Source organism: Parus major, chromosome Z (genome assembly GCF_001522545.3).
Source record: "Parus major isolate Abel chromosome Z, Parus_major1.1, whole genome shotgun sequence".
In the NCBI taxonomy this organism is placed as follows: domain Eukaryota; kingdom Metazoa; phylum Chordata; class Aves; order Passeriformes; family Paridae; genus Parus; species Parus major.
Genome location: NC_031799.1, coordinates 18,746,766 through 18,772,757, shown reverse-complemented (window position 1 = coordinate 18,772,757; position 25,992 = coordinate 18,746,766). Strand labels below are relative to the sequence as shown.

Sequence of the window (25,992 nt, the reverse complement as noted above, 5' to 3'; positions counted from 1 at the left end):
CTCCAGCATCACAATGTCCTTCCTGGATTGAGTGGCCCAGAATAGGATTTGAGGTGCAGCTCCACCAGTGCCCAGGACAGGGGGACAATCCCTGCCCTGCTCCTGCTGGCCACACTATTGCTGAGCCAGGCCAGGATGCCATTGGCCTTCTTGGCCACCTGGGCACAGCCTGGCTCATGTTCAGCTGCTGCCACCAGCACCCCCAGGTCCTTTCCAGCCACTCTGCCCCAGCCTGTGGCACTGCCTGGGGTTGTTGTGACCCAAGGGCAGGAGCCAGCACTGGGCCTTGTTGAACCTCACACCATTGGCCTCAGCCCATGATCCAACCTGCCCAGATCCCTCTGCAGAGCCTTCCTGCCCTCCAGCAGGTCAATACTTACACACACCTTGTCATCCATGAATTTACTGAGAATACACTCAACCCTCACATCCAGATTATCAAGAAAGATGTTAAGTAGAACTGGCCCCATTACTAGCACCATGCCCCACCACCCTCTGGGCCTGGCCAATCCAGCAAAGGGTGCACCTGTCCTCTCCATGGGCTGCCAGTTTTTTCAGAATACTGTGGGAGACAGAATCAAAGGCTTTGCTGAAGTCCAGGTAGGCTACATCCACAGCCTTTCCCTCATCCACTAGGCAGGTTACCTGGTCAGAAATAGAGATTAGTTTGGTCAGGTGGGACCTGCCTTTCCTAAACCTGTTCTGTGTGGGCCTGATCCATTGGTTATTCTGTGTGTACCACGTGATCATATTTAAGATCATCTATTCCATAGTCTTGCTGGGTGCTGAGGTCAGGCTCACAGGCTGTACTTGCCTGGATCTGACTTCCAGCCCTTTTTGTGGATGGACATCACACTGGCCAACCTCCAGTCATCTCTGACATCTCCAGACTTCCCTAATTAGCTAGGGCTAAGTAAGAAGTCTGAGTCCAGACTAATGTGTGATGGCAATAGAGCTGAGCATAAAAGGGAACATCTTAAATACGCCAAAACGTGGAGCTCCTGCCTGTGTGCTGTAGAGATGGGGTGCCTTTCAGTAGGATCCTTGCTGTGCTGTATCCTTGTCCCCAGCAGCACAGCCTAGGCAGCAGTCTTAGGAAGAGAAAAGTATAGCTAAATATACAGTGATTTCTTTGGGTGCCAATTTTCTGCAAACTTCTCAGCCTTCATTAATTATAACTGACGACCTGCAGAAAGTATGGAGGCAAAGAAAAGGCTGAGATAGCTAAGCAACACTATAATGGTTGTTCCTGCTTTAACAACTGTCATTCTTTTAAAAAGCTCAGGTACAATACATGCTTCCTCTTAATTGTTTCCCCAGTGACTGTATTTAGCAAGCTGGGAAAATGAGCTGGACTATGTTTTTTTTTTTTTTACTTAATGATCTCTGTGTAAAATTTGGTTCCAACTGATACTTAAATTCTTAGTTTACAGGCATTTGAACAATATTGCAAACGTGTCTCTAGCTTTGCGGGGACTGGAACACCCAATCAAGATTTACAAACAACTATTTTCTTAGGTTGTATCAGAGATAAACTTAAAAGGTAGTTTTTAAGTACAAAGGCTTCTGTATAGTTAAGACACCCTTTGAAATTAAGAGACACAGCTTTTTTTGGTCCCGCAAAAGAATCACACTGTGCTGTCTTGTCATTCATTTGGTTAAAGGGTACTGTACACTGAGGAATAGTTAATAAGGACCAAATCAAGGGGTTTACATTCTGAAGGGTTTTTTTCCTTTTATTTTTTTTTACCCAACACAGATTTTACCTTATATTTGTAAAACCTGGGCATTTGTCCTAAAACTTTAGAAAGTACTTGAACTTTTGTAGCCCAAGTACTAATTAGATTAGAGTGTGCTTGTTTTGCCAGTCTATCTCTGCAACACTGGCTGAGCTGTGGAATATTTCATCTATTCAGAGCAGTCAGCTTGCAAGGCTAAACACAGCTTACTAACATATACTTTGGGTGACATTAATATACTTTGTATTTTATTTTGTATCCCAGCTGAAAGTATTTTCATTGTCTGGTTGCCTGTTTCTATCTCTTCTTTTTCTTTCCCATCTTCCTTTGACTGTGTTTTGCTGTTGCCTGTCCATTGTACACTCTGTCTCTATTAAAGAGACAAAATGGGTAAATTTTCCAACCACTTACCTTCCTTCTTCATATGCTTCTTGACCTGCAGTCTTGGAAACTGTACCAGAGCTAATATGTCAAGCTAAGCCTTGTAATCAAATTTGGAAGGTAGAGATATTCTATGGTTAGAGCCTGCAGTAAAATTTTGTCAGAGAAACCAGTACTTTGTTTTACTTCACTACCTTCAAAGGCTTCACTGGAATACCTTTCTTAGAGCAGGGATTTAATTTTTTTCTACTGGTCTGTGACAAGACAACATCTAACTTTTGAAGTTGCTCTGAATAACATCTAGTTTTTGAAGTTGTTTTGAATAGAAAGGGAAAGCTTCTTTTTTTTTTCTTTTTTTCTTTTCTTTTTTTTTTTTTTCTGTTCCAGGGATTAAGATGAGCTGAGAGATACACCTGTGCTGCACTTGGACACTTGGAATAATAGTGGCACAATGTGGTCTTGTATTTCCTGAAACTTAGTGCTTTGAGCCTATTCCAGGGGAATATTAGGAGTTCCAATAATTTGGCAGTTTACCACTGAAAAGGAAAGGACCCTTGGTAATTAATATGTTCCCATGCTTCTTTGCTTTAAATAATTATGCAGGATTAATGGGACAGCTGTCCTACTGCTAGACACTGTCCTCTGCTGGGCTGTATTGGGGTCCTTCATGGAAATAGATGCAGATGCTGTGTATGGTGTGGTTTGAACTCTGCAGGACATAGTGAGTCAGTGACTGCAAGCTTAGATGTTATCCTACAGATGTTATGATCCATGAGCAGGAGGGGTGGAAATCTCTGCTGGTGTTTCATGTAAAATATATTTTCTAGTGGTTCCAAAAGTGGAGCTTCTGGGCAAGGACAGGTATACTAAGCCTCTGAATTCCTCCAGTTGTAGTAAAGGTCTGGTGTCACATTACTGTTCACCCAGTCTAAGAAGACAGAAGACTATCTCTAAGAAGAACATTCTCCTAACCCAGAATTGCTTCCCAGTCAGTAATTTTAATATATCATTCTGAGAGCTTTGTTACAGACAGCACAAAAATAATTTTGTTCTTGTGGTTTCAGTGGTTCTGAGAAGCAACAGCAACACATCCTGAGCATGGTTTTCACCACATTTGGGACAACAGCCCGGGCACCAAAGTTCACCATGTGCACACTTGGATGACCAGGTTTGCACCCTGCTCTGATTTTCAATTTATCTCTGCAAGCATAAAGTCTCTGATTTTTTAAAACAAAAATTTACTTGCTGCAATTGAATGTCTCGTTTTGAAGCTCACTAGAAAAGCTAGAGGTCTTTTCTTTAAAAAGGAAACAAGAAATCACTAGGATATGAGGAGTGGAATAACTGAGGAAGGGAAGGGCAGAACTAAAGTGAATATGATTTGAGGGATAAATGCAAAAACACAGTTCCTTGCCAGCTCCACCCTCTAAATGGTATTTACCACCAGGAAAATTGGATTCACCCTGGATTGATTGTTGCATCAGGAAAATCCTCCATAAATAGCTCTGAGCCTTACAAAAGCTGCAGTTTTCTCTTCCAATAATTGATACTGTGGTGACAACTTCCACCTGCTACTCATGAGTCACAGTCACCACATCTCCTAAGGGGAAGAAGGCAACTTTTTCCCTTTCCTCAGAATGTGTTGTCTTGTCTGCAGTGGTGGTCCTAGGAGTGAAAAATTGCTACTTTGAGCACCTCTTAGAAGGCATGGTGTCCTCTAGATGACTATTTGGAAACAAAACCTGCAATCTCTGCTTACTCAGAGTTTAAGAAATGTAAATGAAGAGTAACCACTTTAAGAGCACCTGGGGATTGTTGGTCTAAGTTGCATTATTGCCAGTGAATGAGGGTTTCTTCCATACTGTTTACTAAATGAAGAGTATAACCATGGCAACATCAAGGACATGGTCTGTAAGGATCTGCCAACGCAATTCTGAAATTAGCAAGCAGAAGGCAACTGTCTAAAAGTAGCTTGAGAACTGAAAAATAATGTTTCAGACTACAGTCTATATGGGAATACACAGTATCTGCAGCATGAAAATTATGCAAAATTTACCAGTTCAGCTTATGCTGATCTCTGCAAGAATATTTGTGGTATCATTTATATAGGTCTTTGATGAGTTGAAAGCGTAATGGTATAAATACTAATATCCAGTGGTAATTCAGACCACATAATAGCTATAATTCTGTGTGAAGTATACCTAAAAAATACAAATACTACTAGCTTTTTATGATCAACAGTGTCCTGGGATGACTTTATGATACTGGTATCCCCAATTTGCATTTGCAGTAATGCAAAGATAGTCAAAATCTTTTTTCCAAGTTTACTGGGGGAAAAAAGTAAAGAATGGCAATTGTTAGACAAGATGAAGGTTCTACTTTCTGCATATAAAAAATAAATTTTTGGGGTGATTGGGAAATAAGGTGAGTAATATAAAAGGAAGTTCTAGATCTGAGTTAGTCCCCTGCTACCCGAGTTAAACTTAGTCTAATAAATACTTTTCGTTGTTGCATGTTGTGATGTTCTTGCAGACATCCTTTATGCAGGAAGTTGTGGTCTGGCAGAATGAAGGTTGATTGAATTATAGCTTGCTTCTTCATGTCTCTCTACAGGTCACTGCTTTCTGGAAAAAGCAGAGTAAACATAACTACACCTTTGTCACTGAGTCATGCCAGCTTTTGTAAGTAATGCTTGCAATTGCAATGAACAAAAATAATTCTCTGGTTACTCTGCATGCACTTTCATCAGTGGTTAACATCTATATTTTTTGTTTAAATTTATCTCTTCTTTTGTGTCTATCTGGCACTTAGCAGGACAGACATGTTTTTATAAATATATTACACAAACTGTTTAGGAAATGTGTAGGAAAATTCAGAACTGCAGAGCTAACTTCTGAAAGTTGGCCAGACTTTAAGATGACTCTGCCCTCTCAACAGATGCTCAGAGCAGTGACAGCTCTTTATTGCTACAACATACCATCTTGGGATAACACATCAGCTAGTCTGGAAATTTGAAATATTTTATGTTTTGCTACTTCGTATGAGACTGAAGTGCTGATGACAGTTACATCTGCAAAGAACACAGTAAATACAGCTGTCATTCATCATCATTCATGTCCATTGCTACTCTCATAGGTAAATGTTGTATATTTAGGAAATGTTAAGTTATGATGATGAAATGATGAAAATGATGCTAGTAAAAAACCTGGCCTGATCTCTGGGTGCTCAGACAATCTCTATATTTTTCCCAGGGTACCTGGCCTTTATTTCATCCTCAGTAGGCTTCCTTTTGTGGTTTGGTTTGTTTAGGAGCAAGTTGTTCATCCATGCAGGTCTCCCAGTACTTTTGTCCAACTTCTTTTTGTTGGGATGCATTGCTCCTGCCTTGGAGGACCTTGACCTTTGAAGATTAACCAGCTTTCTTGGGCCCCTCTTCCCTCCAGGATTCTATGCCCTAGTACTCTGCCAAGCAGACTAAAGTCTGAAGAGGCCAAAGTCTGCTCTTCTGGAGACCAGGGTAGTGAGCTTCTTGTGTGTCCTCATTCAAATACCACCATTTCATGATCACTACTTCCCAGGCTGTGCTTGAGCTTCACATTTCCCACCAGTCTCTTCTTGTCAGCAAGAACATAGTCCAGCATAGCACCTCTGTCATTGGTTCCCCTGTCATTTGGAGAAGGAGGTTATGATCAGCGCATCACAGGAGCCTCCTGGATTGCCTGTGCCTGGCTTTGTTGTTCCTCCAACCAATATTGTGGTGGTTGAAGTCACTCATAAAGACTAGAGCTTGTGAATGCCCTGGTGTGTTTGAGGCATCTGGGGAAATCCCAAAATTGTATCATTTCCCAAAATGAGAAAACAGATTCTATTCCAGCAATAACTCAGTAGTGTGTTAGCCATCAAAACTAATTTTAAAATAACACATTCAATTTTAAAATATTGAGTAACTGTGAGCCAAAACCAGAGCAATAAATGGAGGATCCTAACTGAGCAAGTATATTCATATTGGAGTTATTTTAGGAATTATTTTTTGCTATGTGTTATTTAATGCTTGTTTTAAATTTCGTCAACATTGTGCAAGATTATTAATGATACTCACAGATGAACCAAAAGATTGGAGATATAATAAACAAAGATAGGTCATTGATACACACCAGATGGCTTTAATAAATTGGGGCAAGCAGACAAGTGTTTTGTTGGTAACTATTAAAGTAAAACATTTGTGAACAGAGAAATCAGCATGTCCTTTTTACTCTTATATTTATGACCTTTACATTTAGTGTGCCCATCTAGTTCTAGATCTTCAGAACAGAGAACACAACCAAATATGGAGCCATTGAAGGCCAGCTGAACAAGTTGTTCTAAAAGTGAATTTCTCCAATAAACAGCCTTTTATTTTAGGTGAGTGTAAGCCTCTAATTTGTTGTCTTGCATTTCCTTGTATATTTTGGCTCTGATCATCTCTAGAGTGCTCTGTTATGTTACATGCTTATGGAATTTTATTTTGGCATCTCAGAGTTATGCTAAAATATTCCCATGGTATAAATTGACTCTACTTTTGAAATTGAATTTTGAAATTTGAAAAAAAAAGTATTTCTGAATATGCCTTACACCTTTGATTCATCACTACTTCATTACCCTTTCTCTGCCTAGCATACAAATGTATTTGTACAGCTGTAACTAAAAAGGGAATAAAACCAAGTCTACTGACAATTCCCTTAGTCTAATCATCAGTCATGTTATTGCAAAGTTAATGCTGCTGTTGCCTTTCTCATCTTCAGATATCTGTGTTTCGCTGGACCTAAGAAGAACTGAAAATGGTGGTTTTCTTCTTTTTTTTTTTTCTGGTCACAAGTTATTATTTGGGGATTTGGAGGAGGAATGAAGAGATGCAGAGAGATTTGTCAAGACAGGTAACAATGAATGTACTCTTAAATACAGTGCTTTAGTCAAAATGCTTTGTGTAATTCTTGGCTATACTAAAAGAAATCTTTAGGGGTTGCATAGACAGTACTAGTTATATGTATGCACTGAATTTTTTTTTTTTTTTAATTTGCTTTTTGCAGTTTAGGATTCAAGAATACTTAAAAAGGAAAGGCTGAGAGAAAAGCTAGGAAAGTCATTGATTCACATGGCACGATACAAGGAAGTTTCTCCTCTTTATCAAGCAAGACCATGTATTGACTGCAGTCCAAAAGTATCTGCAATGAAATAGAAACTTGATATCTGGCTTCGCCATCTAGCTGACACACATAAGAGGAAGTGATTGCTGAATTTTAGAAGCTGAAAAAAATCAAACTGGAACTGACTGGTACTATTTTCCCTAAATACAGATCAATTAACTACTGAAACAAAGTAAATTTTAATGGGCTTTCCAACTCTAGTTTTAACCTCAAGAGGTATCTATCTGTCTTAAAATAGGTATTGTAGCTCAACTCAGCAATAGTTCAGGACAGCACAGAGACTTCTATGACAAAACAGATCAGCCCAGCGGATGGTCAAAATGGTTGTTCTAGCCTTATCTTTAATGGGGAGAAAAGTTGTCTTGGTTCTTCCTTCAGCTCTTCTATGAGTTTACTTCGTGATCCATATTTTTGCCTCTTTGGAGGCTACTATTTGTAATGGAGCTTCAGGGCAGCTGCAGCTGTTTAAGAAAGGACATAATCATTTCTAAACGGTGTAGTGTGGCAAGGAATCCAGGCTGCATAAGAATCTATTCTAAAGATGCCCATGGAAGAGAGCCAGCCACACATGGAATTTTAGCACTCCTTCGTTCTGTTTATTCCACTTTCTCAGCAATAGTCTTCTGCATTAATATTTTATCCGGCGATTCTGCATCACTGTATGTCTGTGGTCATATCCAGAAGGTGGAATACCATTCTGGATTAACAGTTTAAGACCCTCTATTTACTTATCTTGAATGTCTGTATGATTTTAAATGCAGTGAAGGGTATGTACATCCTCACACTTGTTTTTTTAGGTTATCCAAAACTTCTGATGTGCAATTCGTCTTTTGTTTGTAAAGTGGTATTTTGTCCTTTGAATAAAAAGTGCAGAAGTAATTAGCAACATTACCTTATCATTATTTACAGCAAGTCAGTTCCCTCTTTGTGCACAGAAAACTAAAATTGCATCCTTCCTTGGCTGAAAACTTCCTTTCTGCAAGCAATAAAAGATGCAATATCCCTTACAGTGGCTAGTTCAGCTTTCTTGCAAAAAAAAGTTCAGCTAGTTCAGCTTTCTTTCTTTCTTTGGGGCAAAACCACATTGGCAGAAGGAAAATGTCTTGTTTCTGATATCTGTGAAGCTTCTCTGAACTGACCTGAATATGAACTTATACAAAAGGGACCTCTGTGTAGTGACAAGAACTTGAAAACAGGGTATAATTACATAAGAAATTTAAAATAAGTTGAGGAGCATGTTTCAATGAGATCGGCATTCCAAGTAGTCCCTAACAAGAATTGAATATTTGTTTCTCTGTTGTCACTCATTTTTCTTTATGACTGATCATCTGAATTTTTGTGTTAAATTTTCTCCAGGCTGAAACCTTATGCATGATAGCAATTCCTGTCAACAGACCTTTGGTACAAAGTTGGCCTTGGTATCCTATACAAGTCTCCTGACTTCTTTAACTACTTTGATACTGGTAAAAAAGGGATTTGTTTAAAAAAAAATAAATTTACAAAAAGATATCAAAAAGGATGGGGTTTTTTGTCCCATGTTGAAGAAGCTAATAAAGTGCATAATCTGAAGAAGTCAAGAGAAGGAAGAACCACAGTGGTGTCACTAGTAACACTTGCACATTGGTAAGACTGATGACCTCCTCATTGCAGCTTTGACCAGGAGGGAGCTGAGCTCATTGTTGCCATTGATATCAGTAGCTTCAGAGCTTAGCCTCTGTTCAGATGAAGCCAGTTTCTCACTGAGCCCCTAAACATAATTTTGCATTTGAAGAGGTTATTTTTTTCTCTTTTAGAAGTAGTTTTTTCTAATCAGATTGCCTTGCACGTCCTTTGTAGTTTCACCGGTTGAGGCTCATTGAAAGGTATCTGTGATGTCTAACTCCTTCCTAATCATCTTCACATCAGAGTAGCTGTTTGATTGTACTTAAACTACTCTGGGAATCCATAGTAAGCATTGTGGCTTAACCCCAGCCAGCCACCAAGCATTAGGCAGCTACTTACTCACTGCTCCACTAGCAGGATCAGGCAGAGAATCAGAAGGATAAAAAAGAGAGCTCATGGGTTGAGGTACAGACAGTTTAACAGGGAAAGCAAAACCTGCACATGCAGCAGAGCAAAACAAGGAATTCATTCACTGCTTCCCATGGGCAGGCAGGTGCTCAGCCATCTCCTGGAGAGCAAGGCCCAATCACACCTAATGGTGACTTGGGAAGACAAATACCAGCGCTCCAAATGTTCCCCTTTCCTCCTTCTTCCCCCCCACTTTGTATACTGAGCATGATATCACATGGCCTGGAATATCCCTCTGCTCAGCTGGGGTCACCTGTCCTGGCTGTCATCTCCTCCTAACCTCCCAGGCACTCCTAACTTCCTTGTCAGCATGGCAATATGAAAAGGAGAAAAGGCCTTGGCTCTGTGTAAGCTCTGCTGAGCAATAAGAAAAAAATCTCTGTTATGAACTCTATGTTCAGCACAATTCCAAAACACAGCCCCATAACAGCTACTGTGAAGAAAATTAACTCTACCCCAGACAAAACCCGCATGACAAGTGAAATCATCAGATTATTCCCAGTGTCTTATGTCTGAAATTCTGGGGTGAGTGTTCCTATGTTTCCATGCCTTGGGAACTCCATTGCTGTATTGAAATGCTTTTAAGATTGAGATGCTTCTAAGAATCATCTTTAATTTTACATCTATGTGTCTCCTCCCTGGCAAAAACTCTGCCAGACCACTCTCACTGACACAGGAGGTTCCGAAGTACAACATTATGAGTTGATAGCTTAGTATTTCACACCTCCAGGCTGAATTTTACCTTCTCCTACTAAAGTCTTGCATCTCAGATGCTATTCTTTGTGTTGCAATAAAGTCACAAGGAGAAACCTTGCAAAGCAGCAGGACATTTGCTGGTCTATTCACAACTGCACTTGACCATCATATCCTCTTTTTTTATGGGCATCAGAAGAAAAACCATTTTATCTGTGGTTTTGGGGAAAGGAGGCAAAGCCTTTTCCATCCTCCTTTCTCCAGTTTTACTTCCTGCCTTTAGACTGAAGGAGGTTCCTCTTCTGAAAGAGCCTAAGTCTCTTTGACTTGAGATGATGTTTTCCTGGGATACACACCAGAGTAGAAGCCTAACTGCTCTTCTAGACTGAAAGTATTCCTCGCTGAGGTGGTCTTGAAGTCTGTTTCTACTCCACAGATACAATCTTGTTCCTGCTACAAAATGGTAAGTCTAATTTGCACTTTAAATTGCAATTAAATCATATCCACAAGTTGTCAGGTATTCCTCAGACTATCACACCTTTCTTTTAACATATGGACTGACTGACACAATCACATCAAATGTTTTTCCAGACAGTTTGCTATATCCACTAGGCAACATTTCTCATTTAATATTCCTTTAGTAAGTCTGTATCTCCAATGGCAATTTAATTTTCATTGTCATCTGATGTAAATTATCGTAGTTTCAGTATACTTCAATGGTTTGATGATTTATGCCATCTGAGATTCTGCATCTGAAAACTCTTTAACAAAAGCAGTTGCTACTTTTAACTAATTTGATAAATGATAAGTAACTGTCTGAATCTAGCTATCTTAATACATGTTACGCAACTGCCAGCACACCCCACATACATGAGATTAAAAGTCCTTTGCCTTGCATCTGAGTAAGTGGGATTATGTCCATCATTTTGACAAAAATTAAAGTTGAACAGAGTCTGCCATAGTCTTTTACAGCAACTTTTTCAGGAAGACCCAAAAGCCCACACTCTTATCAGCAAAGCATGTGAGTTTGGCTCTGTTAGAAGCTACAGTTACCTTTATACTGACTACCAACATTACATATATTACATATATGCAATTTTTAGACAGCTGAGTTTTTCACTTTAATGTGTTTCAGTTTTGGTTTCTATGTTCATCTTCAAGCCATATGAACATTACTCAAAGTTTAAGTTTGAATAAAGTATCAGTTTGAACTTGTAAAGAATATGAGATTGCATGGATATAAACTATTTCCATCAAGACTATGATAACACTTTTTAGTGTTTCATAGAAGACATGGTCTGGGACCTATTCAGAGGAATGGATCTCTTATTTCTTCAGAGCTGCATCCAACTCTGGAGTCACTAACACCAAATTCTTCTGGACAAAATATCCAGCCCACAGCTGGGCAAACACATCATTTGACAGGTGAACAGCTGTCTCATGGTTGAGCATAGAGGGGTTACAGTGACTGGGGTGACATCAGACTGGGAACCTGTCACTGGTAGGGTTCCACAGGGTTCCATCCTTGGCCCTGAGCTCTTCAACAGCTTCATACATTACTTGGATGCAGAATTGTAAGGGATGCTAACCAAGTTTGCAGGTGATACAAAATTGGGAAGAGCTGTTGACTCCCTCAAGGGCTGGATGGCCCTGCAGAGAGACCTTGAAAAATCAGAGGGCTGGGCAACCACCAGCCTGTGAAGTTCAAGAGTAAGGGAAAGTGCTGGGTTATTCCCCTGGGATGGGACAACCCTGGATGTACAGACAGACGGGAGTGAGAGGCTGGAGAGCAGTGCCATGGAAAGGGTCCTGGGAGTCCTGGTCCATGGCAAGTTGAATGTGAGCCAGCGGTGTCCTGGCAGCCTGGAGGGCCACCTGTGTCCTGGGGACATCAGGGACAGCATCGCCAGCCGGGCAAGGGAGGGGATTGTCCCGCTCTGCTCTGCTCTGGGGCAGCCTCACCTCGAGTGCTGGGGGCAGTTCTGGGTGCCAGTACAAGATACTAAATTATTAGAGAGAGTTCAAAGGAGAGTGACAAAGATGGTGAAAGGCTTTGAGGGAAAGCCATATGAGGAGCAGCTGAGGTCACTTGGTCAGCCTGGAGGAGACTGAGGGGAAACCTCACTGCAGTTACAACTTCCTCTATAGGGTAAGAAGAGAGGCAAGCCCTGATCTCTATAGTGAGCAGTGACAGGACTGAGGGAACAGCATGAAGTTGTGGCAGGGGAGGTTTAGGCTGGGTATTAAAAAGATGTTCTTCATCCAGAGGGTGGTTGGGCACTGAATAGGCTACCCAGGGAAGTGGTCACAGCAGCAAGCCTGACGGAGCTCAAGAAAAGTTTGGACAAAGCTCTCAGGGACATGGTGCCACTCTTGGGTTGGTGCTATGCAGGGACGGGAGTTGAACTCAATGATCTTTGTGAGTCCCTTCCAACTCAGTTTAGCCTGTCCTGTTTATTCTGTGACCTGTTGGACTGGGTTCAGAGGAGAGCCACAAAGATGATCTGAAGGATGGAGCACCTCTTCTATGAGGAAAGGCTGAGAAAGTTGATGTTGTTCAGCCTGGAGGAGGAAAGGCTTCAGAAATACCTTACAGCACCTTCTAGTGCCTAAAGGGGGCTACAGGAGTGCCAGAGAGATTGTTTTTACAAAGGTAGATAATGATAGGGCAAGGGGGAATGAGGTTTAAGCTACAATTCAAAGGGTTTTGTTGTGGTTTAACCCCAGCTGGCAGCCATGCTGTTTTCTCACTGCCCCAGCAGTGAGATCAGGGAGAGAATTATAAGGGTAAAAGCTGGGAAACTTGTGGGTTGAGGTTCAGACTATTTAACAGGGAAAGTAAAAGCCACACATGGAAGCAAAGCAAATCAAAACAAAACAAGTTATGAATTCACTGCTTCCCATGCGCAGGCAGGAGTTCAGCCGTCTCCAGGAGAGCAGGACCCAATCAGACACACTTTGATTTGGGAAGACAAACTCCATCACTTCAAATGTCCCTCTCCCTCCTCCTTCTACCACTTTATACACTGAGCATGATATCAGATGGTCTGGAATATCGCTTTGGTCAGTTGGAGTCATCTGTCCTGGCTGTGTCTCCTGCCAACCTCCCAGGCACTCCCAGTCCTCTCACCAGTGTGGTAGTACAAGAATCAGAAAAGGCCTTGACTCTGTGTAAACCCTGCTAAGTAATAACAAAAATATCTCTATGTTATGAACTCTATGTTCAGCACAATTCCAAAACACAGCCTCATACCAGCTACTGTGAAGAAAATTAACTCTACCCCAGACAATACTGCACAGGTTTCTATTAAATGTTACAAAGATATTCTTCACAGTGAGGGGGGTGAGGCATTAAAACAAGTTGCAAGGTGGTGACCTGTTATGAATTCCTCTTTCCTGGAAGTGTTCAGGTCTGAATTGGATGGCACTTGGAGCAACCGATATAGTGGTCTGCATCCCTGTCCATTGGCAGGGGGGCTAGAACTTGATGACCTTTAATATCCCTTCCAAACCAATCTGTGATTCTGTTCCATAATGAGACACTATGAATAAAGTTTGAAGAAAATATGTCCTTTTATTTACCGTTTTTTTTAGCTGTCCACACAGAACAAATTGCCATTTTTATATGCCCAGGGTATGTTATGCAGTGGTGCCTATAAAGAACTCTGTGCCACAAAGTATCAAATTTCCCCCCTTACTTTAAAATTTATATGCAGTCATTGTTTTTTTCTTTTAGTGGCAATAAACACCATCTTTACTGTAAATCACATTTGGTTCTGGCTCAGGCATACTCCATGACTGATACCCCATGAGGTACTTTTACTGAACAACAGAAGTTTCTGTCCCTGCTCTAAACTCATTCATAACAGGTCAGCAAGAAAAGAAAAAAAATTATTCCAGCTTCTTTCTCAGAAATCACTTCTCTGATTCTCTTTTTGTCTTGCAAAGATTTTATATTCATCTAGACGTTAAAGCATATTTTCCTGTTAAGCATTAGGTAGAAGCATTGATAAATGACAGAATGCTGGAATTAAGGAGATTCTTTTTTTTTCCTGCTACCCTAAGGTCATCTTTTATGTCTATTGGGCTGGTTGTTTCATGTTTGCCCTGCAACATCCCCTTTGTTTAACACACTACCATGCACTTTATTTCTAGCCAGTACTAAAACACAGACTTCTAATAATGGCAGTGATGCTGGGTGGACGTCAGAAGAAACATTTTTGCATTTTCCTCCATTCTCAAATTTTCCTAGAAATGTGTAAACAAGAATGAGTAGTTATGACCTACCAATCAAAGGAAACTAGGTGCTCAAAATCACAAATTGGAACAAATATTATGGCAATATGTGTGAAGTTCTGCTACAGTCATGGGACTTGTTAAGAAGGTCCCGGGTTGGTTGTTTTGGAGAAGAGCTGTAGCTGCACCACCCAGAAAAACCAAATGTGTTCTCTCTTCAGAAGGCTTTTGGAGGTACAAACAGAAGCATGATGGAAATTACCCAGCTGTCTCTATTTTGGTGGCAAAACTTCAGCAAGGATGTCCTCAGATTTCTCCTATCCTTTCCTTTCTTGCCCTCCCCATATCTTTACTGTCACTGCTATTTGATCACTGTCCACATGTTTGGGTGACTCTGTCTTACTACAGAGGAACAAGGTTCTCTGCTCTTCCTGAATTGCAGCTGCTTTACAGCTCTGACGTCTTGTTCACACGTGGTGGCCAAGTGCATAAAATGGTCACTGAGGGTGAGAGGAAGTGCAGCAAAGAAAATGGATGTATTGAGATCATCCTTTCAGTGCCCCTGAGGGAAGCCTGAGGTGTGATTGAACTAGTCTGGTACTGTTCTGCCCTTTGGCACTGTTTTATCTGTACTCAGGGGAAGTAATCAGCACTATAGTAATTTTTTACATTTAGGGTATACAGATAATTTGTGAGTATAATAAATATTTTGTTTATGCAGCACATATATTTGAATACACTTTTACCTGCTTATGAGAAGTGACTCTTTATTTCACGTGTGCTTCAAAATATGTTGCTTTTTACAATGCTACTGGATGCATTGCATGCGTATCCAATGCAATGGATAGATAAATAATGTATGTTGTGTGTTGAACACAAACATGGCAATATTTTGTTTATTTTACATGATGACAAATTAATTTTAATTTCTTTGCAACTCCCAAAGCACCATATCCAGAATCTTATATTGAGTATGGATTTTCAGTTTTGCATTTGCTAGAATAAGTAGACTGCATCTTATGTCAGAGGTGAGTTTGGATGATAAAATATAGAGTGAGGTGCAGTACCTGAAACGCCTCCTCAAGTTTGGACAAAGGATACCCCAGCCATGGAGTAACCAGTTGACTCCAGAACCCACACAGCAAGGATAAACACCATAGTAGCTGAGAGAAAGTACCTGAGCTCCAGGGGAACCTTCACAGATGGGGATAGGAGTCAGCCTCTCCCAGAAAGCCAGTTTTTCACACTGTTGTCCTTTTTGTTATATAATTAATTGCTTCTTGTTTTTTATATAATCAATTTCTTCTTGTTTTGCTAGTGTCATCAACAGTCTTTTGAAAAGTTAACCCAAAACATTTCCCTTAGCTGAATTAATAGAATTTCCCTGTCAGCTGTGAGAGAGACCATTCTTGATCAAGGTCTCATTCAGGCCAGTAACAGAAATGCAAAAACTCAGAAAATGTTCCAGGCCAGGGCCAGGCTGCCAGTGAGGGTCTTTGGTTAACTGCAGTCTACATAGAAATCACAGATCCTATGCCCATTTCACTACCTTTCTTCTTTTCAAATTACTTTCATGTCATGTGTTTCTTCATGTCATCTGATTTATTAGATGTTGTTATTCTACCTAGAGAAATATTTTTCTGTATGAAAAACAGTTTGCTTGTTGGAAATTTTTTATGCCTGTATAGCAGTAACAGAAGGTGTACTGCTTTCTAGCTGCACAGTACATCTACCTGTCTAGAATCAAACTCAGCACAGGCAAGGGCTGACAGCCTCCTCTGCATGAAATGCTCAGATGTACCAGCTGTGGTACACAGTGGAACTTCAGAGTTTTATACACAATGCAAACATCCATGGCTCCCTTTATGTATGAGTGTGAATGCATTCATCACTCTTAAAGTTTAACCTTTGTAGAAATCCTGCTAATGCAACAGAGATTTTTACTCCCATTCATCTTGTGGAAGTAAACCATCAGTGAACACCCTGCTTTTATTTCCCTTGATGAGTTTTCTCCTATCTCTTTGATATTCTCTCGATTTCACAATGAGTCTTCTCCTTCTTGTATTCTGAAATAATAAATAAAATCTGTAAGTTTCTTCTTTATGTTTTCTGTACCATACACAAATTTATATCATCGTTCAGGTCTGCCCCCCTCCAAATGTCAAATTGTTGTCTCTTTATACCCAGGTAATTCTCTTTTTTTAATTTTTTTTTCTTTTTTTGGTAGCTATTGGGTTGTTTTGGGTTTTTTTTTAATCTTAAATTAGGACATTCTTTGACATAAAAAAAGCATGAAAACCCTCCACATAATATCTGTATATACTGGTATCCCTTCTCTAGATGGCTTTTTTCTAAAGATGCATCTGACTTCAAGCAGGCAGAGTTAAATGCTACAGAAATTAATCTGAATTGACCTGTATACCTTTTTAAGAGCAATTTTAAAGTAGTTGTAGTCTTCCTTGCTAACATTTAGAAATGCATATACATGCATCTGGATCAGTATAATAACTGATTTTGAAATAATAATAATAACACATTTTGAAAATGTAGCAGTATTTCATTTGAATTTAAATGTCTTGTTTTAAATAAGCAGTTATGATATGGAGCCAAATCAGTTGGCTTAACAACAAAAGGCAGTATGCTGATGAATTATGTATGTTATCTTCATTTTCTGCCTGCTGATAATTGACAGGTATCATGGCACCTTCTACTTACTTCCCGTAATTATGTGCCATATATCAAACACTGACTTGTGTGTAATGGTCCTCCCCACGCACACATACACACAAAGTGGTTTTATGTTTTATTTAAAGCTTAGAGCATTTTAAAATTTTCTGTTTCGCTCACTCTGTTTTGCAAGCTGCTTTGTCACTCAGCCCATGTCAACAATGTTAAATTAATAAGATTTCTTCAGTGTTAGTTTGGCAGAGTCACTCATTCAAGTGATGACTCCATCCTTTTGTTTGTTTTGTTTTCTATATAGATTGGTTAGGTTAAGACAATACTGAAGAAAATTTACCTGCTGTTTGGACATGTGTAGTAAAACAGATTTCTCAGTCTTTTACATGAAGTTTGTGTCTTCACTAACAGATATCTTTTCATCACTATGTAGCAACTTTCATTAGTATTAGGTTAAAAAGACTAATGTCTTAACAGAGCTGATTAAATGGCTAGTTCCTTCTTGGTAGTTTGCATTTAATTCAGACTAACTCCACCATAACAAGGATACATTAATAGAGTAGCTCAACAACTGGCTCATTATATGCAATGCTTACTGATTAAATTTAAGCACTACTGGGTATCTTAGCATATGATTCAGAATTGCTTTTCTTTTAATTCAGTGTTTTGTTGCTTGGAAGGAAATTAATTTTGCTGAGAATTATTTTAATAAATCTGTGATAATAAAGTAAATCTTCAGTTAAAATGAAGTCTTAGTTACCTTGAAGGGCATTTTACTTATATTGCCTTAAATGTCCCAATTCATATTTTAATCTAAAAAACCTACATGCAGTAAATTGTATGCCTGGTGTAAAAAAGCACCACTAGGATATATTGTGGAAGAGTTCCTTGCTATCATTGCATCCTTGACAGTATTCACTACAAGAGAAAGTGGGCATCAAACGAAGTCCCAGAAATTACAGAAAGTAATTGTGCAGTAAGAAAATTAATTATATCTCTTTTGTGCCTATTAATTTCAACTGATTTGTCTGCTTCTTTAGAAACCTAAGTTAATATTCTTTTCCTATATCATTGATTTAGTTGGTTCAAGGCTCACACCTTAGTGAAATAAGTGATCTGATACACTGTTTCTCACTGAGTTAGAACAAACTATTAAATATCTTTATAATGCCCTGTTCATCAAAAACATATTCCACTCTCGACGTGGGAAGAATGTGATAGCCTGTGAGCAGCTAGTGATGGAGAAGGAATAGAATGGACTAACACCAGCAAGTAACATCCCTGCTCTTTACTGACCTGAAAGAGAAAATTTTAACAGAGGAAAAAAAATCCTCAACAAAATCTTTTCTCTAGGGCATGTTTTTGGCAGAAATATCTGGATATAGCACCTCTCTGGCTTAAGAGTGCTAAACACCTGACTGCAGATAAACAAGGTAAAAAGCAGACTGCAGGGCTTTTAGCAGTCATTGTGAAATGCTTGTGTGAACAATTGTTATTGCATATACATAAATCCAGTTTTCAAAGACTGAATATTCAACTGAAGTAACTACAAAATTCATGGGACATGCTGAAGGCACTCTGCTGTTGGGCTGAGTGCTAACTTCTCTATTTCTCTCTATTTCTACCTCTGTGCTGAAGACCTAGAGTTTACTGTATAATAATAAAAAAAAAAATGAATTTTTTTGAACATCCCTGTAGACAGAAAGTTATGAGGAGCTGCAACCATGATTTAAATAGAAGTCATCATGCTCCCCCTCTTATTTTTATTTCACATTGGCACCTAAGCTTCTGAAGAAGAAGGTTTTGTTTTCTAGCTGTTGCTTATCCAGTATAGGCTGAAGGAGCACAGATATCTCCAAAAGACTGTCAGGTTTAGTGGCAGAAGCTTTCCAGATGACCTCAGATGTATCTGCACCACCAGGAGTGTCTCAGGAAAGTGAGCAGACTGCAGGGTTGTGCTCCAGAGGCAGTGTTCCAGGGATGTACAGTAGCCACTCTTCAGAAGGGAAATGGCTGATCAGACATTTTCTTAAATTGTCTTATTCTGCCTGCTAAAATGAAAGCTAGGAAAGGGTTGGATTACTTTTAACAACAAAAAAAAATAAAATGAAGAGAATATCTTCCATTCTGTGACCTTGTAAAGAGTAATCAAACAAATTTTCAAAACAAAACAAACTCTGTGATCCCTTTTCATCTTTTAATGGTCTCCTCACCTATCAATCTCCTTAGTATTTTCTAATTTGTTTCAGGTTAAATAATTTACCACTTGCTTCGTAAGAGTGGTATGTATTTAGCAAGTAAACTTGTGAAGTTAACAGGACTACTCCTTCTTAGTTAAGCTTGGGACCTTGGCAAAGACCTTTTTTAATCTGCGAACATTCCCACTATAAGTGCTTACATAAGGTCTTAACATGGTAGAGCAGCAGTTATGTTATTTAACCTTTAGTGTCATGGGCAGCATTATTTCCTGTTGGGACACTCACAGACTCTTGTTCTACAGCTTTCATAGATCCATTAGTGTTGGAAAAGACTTACAAGATAATTGAGTCCAACCTTTGACCAAACACTACCCTTTCAAGTAAACCATAACACTAAGTGGCATGTCGAGTCATTTCTTGAACACTGCTGGGTGTGGCGACCACCACTTCCCTGAGCAGCTCATGACAGTGGTTAACAAACCCTTCCATAAAGAAATTTTTCCTGACATCCAACTAAATGTCCCCTGGTGCAGCTTGAGACTCTGTGCCCTTGTCCTGACGCTGGCTACCTGGGAGAAGAGCCTGACTCCACCTGGCTACAGCCTCCTTTCAGGCAGGTGTAGGGAGTCATAAGACCCTCCCTACACCTCCTTTTTCACAGGCTAAACACCCTCAGCTCCCTCAGCTGCTCCTCACAGCACTTGTGCTCCAGACCCTGCCCCAGCTCCCCTGCCCTTCTCTGCACTCACTCCAGCCCCTCAGTGTCTTTCCTGCAGTCAGGGCCCAGAACTGGACACAGCACTCCAGGTGTGGCCTCACCAGTGCCCAGGACAGGGGGACAATCCTTGCCCTGCTCCTGCTGGCCACACTATTGCTGAGCCAGGCCAGGATGCCATTGGCCTTCCTGGGCACACCCTGGCTCATATTCAGTCACTGTCAGACAGCAGCCTCAGGTCTTTTTCCACTGAGCACTTTTCCAGCCTCTCTGCCCCAACTTCAGAAGTTCAGAAGTGAGAGTATTACACACCCTCTTCCAAAAGGTCATCATGAGTATGGATAGATGAATTCCTAAGCACCTAGTGGAGGAAGATGCTGTGCCTAAGCTTTCCCACACAGATGAGCTGCAGCTGGAGAGAATGACTGCCTGCTCCATGGACCCAAGCATGGAGAGTTCTCATGCTGACCTCTCAGCTGCAAGGAGCTTCTGATAAAGCTTACTCCTATATGATTTTGTGAGGCCCTCAAAGGGTGGATTGAAGACACACTGCTCCATACTTTGCCCTAGAGAATAAGCACATAATTTCTGCTTATTTTGGCACTTCAGTCTACCAACAAAAAAGTCCTACTGTGGCAAAATAGACTGTCATTCTCCTAACAGGCTGACTTGATTATTACAGTCGCAAAGCTTGTTTTGCAATTGAAACCTTGTCAAACCAAATCCAAAATTATTTTCCTGGATAAATCCAATTAAAATATAAATACTCAATCAGAACACATTTTCTGTAATTACCAAGCGATTCTGTGAAAAGACTGTTAAAGCAGGCTAAATTGCCGCTCTTACCCTGCCAGCCCTTCCTGCCCTCCCAGGGACACCTCTCTGAAACTGTAGTGTGCTTGGCAGGGAGGCAGGAGATCAGCCTGCATCTGCAGAGCTCCCCATTTGGGGCTGGTTTGTAGGCATCTGTGCTCCACTCAGCCCTAGTACTGCTCCAAAGGGAGAAAGGATTCTTGACAACACAGTGTCTAATGGAAATGGACACCTCTCCTATCCTCTTTTTTCATTTGAAGTCCTCTCCTAGCTGGATATGCCTCTGTCAAATCAGTCAAGGCATCAGCAAGCTTTGCTCTGTGTTTGCATAAAGACAGCAATATTTTAAATTATGATAGTCATTTGTCATATGCTTCTATTTAAATAAAAAGAATTCTATAAAAATTTCCATGGACAAGTGTTAGAAGTTTCCTGTTTCTGTAAAGCTGGCAGACATGTCATCAGCACTACTAATTCTGAGAAAACTGAAGAAAAAATGCCAATTTATTTTTTAAACTGCTTTTTTTTGTTAGTTGGCCACCTTGATGTTTGCAGTAGCTTTGTGTTTGTAGGGTCTGATATCTGAGTGACAGCTTAAATGTCTCAAAGAATTCATAACAGCCCTCCTCAGTTTTGTGCTACTATTTTCCCCAATTAAAATCATGGGGTATCAGGACAGGATGAGGGTTTCACAAAAACCAGCTGCTATGAAGAATCCTTCGGAAGCAACAAGGTTGTGTACAGGAGTGAGTATGTGTTCAGTACAGCAGGTAGATGCATTTCTGAGGAAAGGTTTCTTCCATCTAAAAATGACAGTTGGTTAAACTGAATATTTTCCAGGAATAGCATGGTTTTGACAACAGCAACAAGAACACAGATGTGGAGAACCTGGGCCAGGGCAATTTTGTGGAAGGAGAAGGTAAGTCATACCAGTCAGATTCTTTGAGAGCAAAAGAGTTTTCCCACTACCCTGGAAGGTGTCTCACTGTGGAGCAATTCTTTGTCCTCACTTTTCTGCTGGAGATACTCTATTTTAGAGAATAATCAGAAGTTGTCTGGGCTGGGCTGCAGGAGAGAGGCTGTGGCTCGGATGGGGTTGCAGGCAGATGCTGGAGCTGAAGCCACATGGGGAAGCTGATCCAGCTTTTTCCCATGCCTGGAAATACCAGTGCTTCTAAAGATCTGGTTGTTGTGGGATCATCTCACTACTCTTTCCTGCTTTTATTGGAAACTGCAGTTTTACACTTAATTGTGAAATAAACTATCTGGTCAATATAGAAATAAAAGACATTATGAATGTTTTCATAGACAAAATTCTTGTTTTCTAGCCAGACTCCAACATGACAAAAAAGTGACAGGCTGTTGTGGTGACCAAAGGCCTTCTGGAATTCTCAAAGTTGAGCTCAGATCTCCACAGCATTTTTAGTGCTGTGTTTCACTTCAACCAGGCAAAGAGGAAAAGAAAGAAGTTCCATATCTCCAAAATGTTTACTCCCATGCCAACAAGCATCTTTGTACTGATGAGACCTAGACTAGGAATTTATGTATCATTATATTTCAAAGATGCACTTTAAGGATTTACATGTTGCAACTTCCAAAGTAATACAGACTGTACTTGTCCAGAGCTGTTTCTACATTTCATTTTTTCAACACATGATTACTCCATATTTGCCTCAAGATAATTTGTGGAAAATTTTATAAAAACTGCATTTTTACAAGGTGTCCTTAGAAACCAAAAATTTATTATATAAATATACACTATCTCGATGCCAGTTTTTCATCCTACTGTCTACACCGTGCACAAGTTTCACATTTCATAGTAAGAGTTGTCTCATTAATAAAACAATAATCTTTAGACCCAGAAAATACATAAAAGTGTGGCAAGTGATGCTAAAAATCCTGTGACTTTCACATGAAAAACAGAGAAATAAATTTTTAAAACTACCAGGAGAAGATCATTAAAAGCATCAAATAAATTACTGTATTTCCTTACCTTCGGACTACATGGTATCCCAGTTCTCCCTTGTGGTAACAGTGGAGGAGCCTACTATTCTTGACAGACTCATTTCAGGTTTGTTGTTATTTTTAATGTAGAAAGGGTGAAAGGATGATGATGTGAATCTAACAGTTATAATGATGAAAAAATACTGCTGCTCTGGTATTAATAATAATAATGATGTACTTACCAGTGAGAACCTGCAAGTGAAGCCAGTCTGCTCTTGCTACTCCAGTCAGACAGACAAAGATGGGACAGAGCCATGCATTTAGGAACAGCAGCACAGCAAGTTCAACAACATTTTAGTATTGCTTTTAGAACATGGAAAACCCAAAGCACAGTGTTAATATCTAGAGGCTGTTCAGGTTTAGCTGGGAGAAAGCCCAGCACTAGTCAATGTCCCAAGTATAAATAGGCTAAACATAGTTTAGAGTGAAAAGTGTCAACTGCAGCATAACCTGTCCCTGTTCCTGCAGTCAGGTGGGCACTGAGGAGAAAAAAGCATGCAGGAAGAGAAAAGCATGAAAAGGAACGCCCAGAAAAGTGTCACTTTGCACAAGCCATCCAGTGAAGGCAAAAACAGTCTGGATACCACAGCCCCGTTGCCTGAGATGAAAACATATCATAAATGTAGACCATCTACAGAATAGGGTAGGAGCCAGCATTTTACTTTTTATTTTGTACAGTCAGTGACATTCAATTCTGATTTTGACTCATGGGTTCTGTTTTAGTACAAAACACAGTAGTGATATGATGGATTGGAGTTTGGCTTGTCTGGGGGCTGCAGGATGTAGCTGGTGTTCAAACCTTCTTGGAGAAGGTGAAACAGAGAAACCTTATGAATGTGATTGTTTGGCACTAGTTTGTGAAAATATGAAGGCTAGAATCAAAGTAGAAATGAAAGCCTGCTTTGAGTTATAGGATACTGAGTACTGGTTAATCAAAGAACAATAGCCTAGCCTGCTAGAGGAGAATCCCTGTTGATGAAACAATGTCCTTCTGCTGATAAGAAGAGTCCAAAAGTAAAGAAGCAAAGAAAGAACTTGTAAAGCTCTGTAGAGTATAAAATGCAACACTGTATGTTAATATAGGGAAGCTCATAGGTTGTATGTAAATTCTTTAGTGGGTGTGTCTCATGGTGATTGGTTACTAAGAATTAGAATATTCACGATAGAAAAAGATATATTGGATTGTAACAAGGACTTCGCTCTCTTAACTCTTAACTCTTAGCTCTTACCTCTTACCTCTGAACCCCTCCCCCTTACCCCTCTCCCCCACTCTTAACTCTCAGCCCCCTCTCCCTGCTCCTACCCCTCTCATCCTCCCTGATCTCTCCCTCTGGTTTTACCCTCTTTCCCTCTGTCGCTCTTACTCCCTCCCTCCCCCTTCCAACCTCACCTCCCCTGCTCTACCTGTGCTCTCTCCCCTCCCCTGGACCACGTGGACGCTGAGGCTGGTGGTGAACACGGGTCTCCCCTCCTTTTACCCTTATAATAAATTGCTTGTACTTGAACAGCTGACCCTGGAGAAGTCTCTCACCGCGAGCGAGCGTTTATACATCCCCAATAAAGCCTGGCCTTCTTACCTTTGCTATGGTCTCTAGGTATGAAATTATCTGCAAACTGGTGCAAGATAATCATCCTGTGGCCATGTAAGTATGTTTCTTCTCCTTTTGGTTAGAGGTTTTTAGAACACTTCTCACAAAAAAACATGGAATTACATGTAGCATAAAACTGAGCTGTAAATGAGAAAAGTGTTTCTTTAATAGTTAAATATAACAATAACAACAAAAACAAAAATCTCAGAACTTACATTCTTTGCAATTTCAGTACCCTCTGCTTTTACACAGCAGAAGTATTTATTTAGGATCAGGTATGCTTGGTTCACATGTCATAAGGACCATCTTCTAACAATATTACAAATTAATTAGAAAGGCTAATATACTGTGTTTCAAGTGGAAAAAATTGTTTGCTTATATCTGCATCACTAACATATGAGACCCAGTCTAGATACTCCTATAATAAATGTTTAAATATAGGTGTTCTGGTCTGATCACTTTCATATAGAGGGATTTAGTTTTAGTGCATCATCTTACCAACATTGCAGCAGCAAATTTTGGCCTAAATTGAAAAATAATTTCCATTTGTGAATCATCAACCAGTTTTGTGATACTTAATGTTTGGAAAATCTTCTTAAAGAGAGACATAATATTTTTTAACATTTTTTATTTTTTTTATTTTTTACCCCAGAGAAAGAATTCTTGATTTGGTAGGATATAGTAAGCCTGGAGAAAAAAATCCAACACACAATAGATGGAATCATCTATTCTCTACCTATTATCTATATTATACTAAGGTTTCATTTTTGTCATCTCCTTTTTCTCCTGACAGGAACAAAGAAGAGGAATCAGAACAGTTCCCATTTTCTTCCTTTCTCAACTCCAGATTTGTTGGTAGGAAAACCAGAATTCTATAAATAAAATAAAGTAAAATAAATAAAGAAGGTCCATTAGATGATTTTACATAAAAACCTAGCTGAACTGATGCACAAGCTGGTAGTCTTGGAAAAGCTTTCAGCATCCTTGCTACCACCCATTGTCATTAAAAAGGTTTCCTATTTAATAGACAGATGGTGGCTGGTTTGTGTTGGAATCCAAGCCCCCTTCACCTTTGGAATATTGAAACAATGTGGATATCAAACCATGTAGATTGTTCAATACCTTACAGTGTTAGAATGTCTCTGTGTCTTTTGTCTTTCTTGCCTAGATAAATGAATTTCAAAAGCACTTATTTGCTCTTTCTTTTAAATTTGAAGATCACTGGCATCCACTAACCTATGCAATCACTAAATTAACAAGTGAGATTGATCTATGTAGTGTAGATGAGAAACAAGTGCATATTCTATTGTCCCAAATGGAAGTATTTTAATACTACATCCCCCGCTGTGCCACTTGGTGTTACCTTTCCATAGTCCTGCTTTGCCAAAACCTTGGTGGGGATTCCATGGACCATCAATTTCTCCTAACAATCAAAAAGGCCAGCAGCTCATTTTGGAGAAGCAGAAAGCACCTCTCTCTGGTAGCAAACCATGGGCATGCTATGATAGGGCATCCTTCTGTATTTTGCAGGGAATTCAAACCCAATTGTACTTTTTAGGCTCCTGCAATCTGCATAATATGCAATTAGACTAAGCAGTTGTAATTTTTTCTTAGTGACATGTTCCTCTGCATAAATAAATATCAAGTGCCATACATGTTGCATCACTGATTTATATTTGTACAGTAATTGCC

General features: G+C 39.8%; 1 long non-coding RNA gene across 3 annotated transcripts; it reads left to right on the top strand.

Moving 5' to 3' along the window:
* The first annotated feature begins 218 nt into the window (after positions 1-218).
* LOC107198294 lies at positions 219-25,953 on the top strand. 3 transcript variants are annotated; one of them, XR_001518906.3, is made up of 8 exons: positions 219-2,677; positions 3,185-3,288; positions 4,734-4,801; positions 6,414-6,521; positions 6,902-7,033; positions 7,187-10,529; positions 21,548-21,626; positions 24,220-25,953. It is a non-coding gene; the product is annotated as an uncharacterized LOC107198294 (long non-coding RNA). The 3 variants fall into 3 exon arrangements; XR_004500531.1 differs by lacking the exon at positions 219-2,677 and having other exon boundaries at positions 2,686-3,288; positions 24,220-24,354; positions 25,094-25,953; XR_004500530.1 differs by lacking the exon at positions 219-2,677 and having other exon boundaries at positions 2,686-3,288.
* The last annotated feature ends 39 nt before the right edge of the window (positions 25,954-25,992 follow it).